This window comes from Cryptomeria japonica, chromosome 7 (assembly GCF_030272615.1).
Source record: "Cryptomeria japonica chromosome 7, Sugi_1.0, whole genome shotgun sequence".
Lineage (NCBI taxonomy): Eukaryota > Viridiplantae > Streptophyta > Pinopsida > Cupressales > Cupressaceae > Cryptomeria > Cryptomeria japonica.
The window spans coordinates 140,566,471-140,571,095 of record NC_081411.1 but is presented as its reverse complement, the minus strand read 5'-3'; positions in this window follow the sequence as shown (position 1 = coordinate 140,571,095).

Sequence of the window (4,625 nt, the reverse complement as noted above, 5' to 3'; positions counted from 1 at the left end):
TCAGAATTTAGAGGATCTTGCTTCTTCCTCTCTGTCCGAGCCAGATAATTTTTCGTTGTTAAATCAATGTGATGCTAGAAATACAGACAAAAGGAAAACAGAATTATAATCTAAACAATGCTGGGTCACATTTATACTTTTCTAATAGTTCAAAGAACATTTTGTAATCTCACTTGCATGTAGCTGACCACAGCCGTTTGAACCTTTTTGACTTTGCTATAAAACCATTATGGTACTCCTCCAAATCCTTCAAGTACTGTAACTGACAAATCCTCAATTCCCTTTTCGTTTGGCACTGCATCTGGATTCTCCTTCCCTTCACAAACATTTTTTGCACTAGTTACAAGCACGATTTATTCCGAATCGTCTTAGTGACCTTCAGGGAAAAGACAAGCAAGACTATGTCCATGCTATCTCTGGATTTCTGTTGATTCCATCAGCCTGACTGGTATCCTTTTGTCCTGAACAAGCCTTACCTTCTTTAATTGCTATAGATTCTTTGTCCTTTTTCGGCTTTTTGTACCAGGAATACAAGATCTTGCTTCGTAGGATTTGTCCCTGTCTCTACCTCTAGGGTTTGCTGCAGCATCAAGGACATTAGGATATGTTGAAGCTTCACCTTTTACCTGCAGATGTAAGTGTGATATAGCAGCTCCTCCATGTGATGTAATTGTCCGCCCAATGGAGTGTACTGGAGCTCCCAATAGAGGATCTTGCTTCTTCCTCTTCCTCCTTGTCAAATAATTTTCATTGTTAAATCAATGTGATGGTAGCAATACGTCTGGTTAAGACAAGCGTTTTTATATTTCCAGTTCCTCTTTCGATCTGATCGCTGGCAACGGCGTTCATCTGGGACACAGAATTCGTTTCTTTCTATAGTCTTCTTCCCCTTTGTTGAGCACCGATCATGCTCCTCTTTCTCCATTGCTGTGCTCTAATTAGAATCAATCCCAGGGTATCTGGTTATGTTGAGTTTAAGAGGAAGCTATTTCATCTGTTTTATAATGAGAGTCCAACCTGAAATTAGGGTTAGGTATTGCCTTTGGATCGAATTATGTACAAGAGCTTAAGGAGCCCCTCGCTGATCACAATTAAGATGAGCGGTTCGATGTATAATAGGTTGGGTAAACAATGAAAGTCCAACCTAAAATTAGGGTAAGGGTTACTATTATTGTTACATCAAAAAATTAAATGGAAGAGTTTAAACAACCTATTTTATATATTTAGAAATTATTAATATATAAAATAATAAAATTATATTTTTTTTTTAATGACTGAATTTAAATTTAAAATTTTTTTATATAAAATGTAATTATATATCTAATTTAGAAGATTTGTTTTAATCCTTTTAATTAATTATATACTTTTTTAGATGAAATTAATTGGATTAGATAGATATTTGTATTTTTTCATTAGATAATGAATTGTAATATTTTTAAGGTATATATTTTTAAATTATATATAAACTTTTGGTTAAGATCTAATATTTCAAAATTGTCAAAAGTTCAAACTTAGCCCAAACACACTTTGATTAATTTCAACCAATTGATAGATTGTAGATGGTGTAATCAAATAATTTATCATCACCCTAATTAATAATGGATAAAAATATTCTATACAATATTCTTTGGAAAACATAAAGCTAGCTATAGGAGATATTGATTAAATAAGGGGTAAGTCATGGTCATCAAATTTACTTAGTCCATTAGGATACTCTTGACCACCCAAGACAAGCTACTAATTTGTTAGAGAACCATTATTAATCAAATAATATTTAACTATCATATATTAATAAAGTACACCATTTTTCTTTGCATCTAAATTTTTTCATTAATATTGATAAGTATGTTAATTTAATTAAATAATGAATAAAATAAAATAAAAAATTTCTTAATTTTTTTGTTATGCACATTAGACACAGGGGATTTATTTATTCATAAATAATAAAATAATAATAATGTGCATGCCCTCGAGTCTAGGATGCATAATGAAAACTATTTTCTTAGTCTATATGTTAATATTACTAAAAAGTTTGTCTACCCATCTTAGCATGGGGTAACAAAGTTTATATGAGCCAATCATTCGTCACATGGGAAAATCACATATTTTGGGTACATTCCCCTTTCTTTGAATATCTAAGAACCCTTTGTTGTGAAGGTCTAGATGAAGGAGACTTCCTCATCTTAACTTATGTTGACATCAAATCAAATTAAAATTTTATCTTTATGTTCTACTCTAGTCAAACATAAGCGGTTTCATCCTTCAAAATAGGCCAATCCAATACTAGACTGATTGAGTATGTGGTTGAATGATTTGTATACATGTATCCATATTTCACCATTAAATTTTGTGAGACTTTTGTGGTGGAATTTGATTTTAGAGTTCCACTGTGGAACCTCATAACCTAGATTTTTTAAATCGTAAAAAAACATGAATTTGGTTTTGAGTAGCCTAGCAATGGAGCCATGGAGGAATTTGGTTCCATATGAGAAATAGATGATATAATGCAATCATGAGACTCAACATCAATTCATCAAGAGGGAGTGTAATGTGAAGAATGATTTCTAATGTCATGGCATTTTAGTTTTAGCACTAATTTGTGGAATGCTCTATTGAAAATCACCTTTCCCATCTAAAAGTGATTATTTAATAGTCTATTGGCTATGTCTAGGTTCTATTGCTCACTTCGAAAGATATATCAAGTAGGAGACCTTTGAATAGATTCATCTATACAAAAATAAATGCACAGGTAGAATTTGCATAAGTAATTTTTTCCTATAAAGTGAAATAATATTTTCACAAACCATTTCCAATCAGAAAATTGTATAAGAAGGTAGGGTAATCAAACTTAGAGGAAAGCAGTAGTGAATATCTACACAGAGATCAAAGGATGGATAATAGGGCTTCATGCAAATGAAAACATCTTGAAAAAACCATGAACCTTTAACAACGTTTATTTTTTATCAAGGGATTGAAAATTGAGAATAAAGGAGCACCTTGCATACGAGTAAGTACAAGTCACATCCACCAATTTATCTTTCTAGTGTGTTGTTATCCAAGCATGAATGTCATACAACTTTGACCATTGTTTGAAAAATCTACAAATGTGGACATGATATTTGAGAAAATCGTGCATGTCATAGACGGGATCATCAATCGAGATCTCAAGGATGTGCTAAATATGGAGTAGTTAGAAGGGATAGTTCTTAGAGCTTAGAAAATTAGAGGAAAGACTTTCAACATCGTGTATAAATGAATCAAAGCCACTAAAGTTGGAGCCATCATCCTAGGTAGTTGAAATAGTTAATGTATAGGGATCACCTTAGAAGTCCCAAGCTATATGGTTTTCGTGCAACAAAAGTTGTGTTAGGGAGAGTTTGTGATCGATGTTACAAGGCTAGTTTAAAGTTAAAACTATGTTCAGAGTGAGCAGATCTAAGTTTTTTCTTCTTGAGCAATGAATGCAAAAAAATATTGGCATAGAGAGTGTCAACACCTAAGCCATAAGGCCTTGAGACAAGGGAAGAAGCAGGGATAGGGTGTGCCATTCGATAATGAAATTTGTCTTAATTTTATTTTAGTTACATACTCAACTTCAAAATTTTAGTGTTGAGTTTGATATTTCTCATTAATTTCCTATTAGTCAGTTACCCTTAATTTAGGAGGTTTTGGCATGATGAGATGGATGAGGGTCTGTGCATTTTTGCTTGCGTGGGCTAGGGTTTCCTAGCTTCCGTGCCTACTCTTTTTCAATGGCCATTGGGGGTGCATTTGGGGCATCTATGGGTGAGTTGAGTGGGGGAGGCTCATTTTTTCGTGTTGTGTGTGGTGAGGGTAATTCCATCTACAATGGAGTGCTATGATCTAAGGAGGATCAATGGTGTGTTTGTCGCTAATCTCTTCTTCTCCTTTATTTTCCTATTGTTTTTGGGTGGTAGCACCTTTGACATGTGGTGTTTCTCTTTCTGTTTGATTTGTTGTGTGGGCCTTGCATGGCCATGGTAGGAGGCCCTTTTGTGGGACCAAGCTTGCATTTTATGGAGGCGGAGGTGTTGAGTGATAGTGGCTTGTTACTTAACATGTATAAAAACAAAGGTTAATGGTTTCTTTGCAAGGAGTATGGGAGAAAATTCTTTTCAAATCGAGGATTTTAGACCAACAAAGGTTAATGGTTTCTTTGCAAGGAGTGATAGTCAACTTGTTCTTGTGATTATACCTGTATCTATTGAGGAGGATATTAATTATTCAATCATGTTCTGATTTGTAAGATCATGGGGATTCGAGCATCTTTGCCCTTCTTGGAATCATGGGCCTACCACACATGGATCTCGAAGGAAGAAATGGAAGTAATGTTGGCTACCATTAGTTATTTTATGGTAGCATTTTCAAGCATCTCAAACAAAAATAAGGTGTTCGAAGGAGAGCCTTATTTCTAAAATTAGGTTGATCATTTTATTAAGTTGTGGCACATTGGATTCTAACCTTATTAAATGGTTTTCATTGAAGGTTCCAATTTAGGTGTGGTTTCTCTGGTTCCCACTAGAATTTTTGGGAGATTATATTTTGAACTTGGTTGCTTCATACATTGGCAATCGAGTGGGCCCTTCATGACAAATGATGAACAA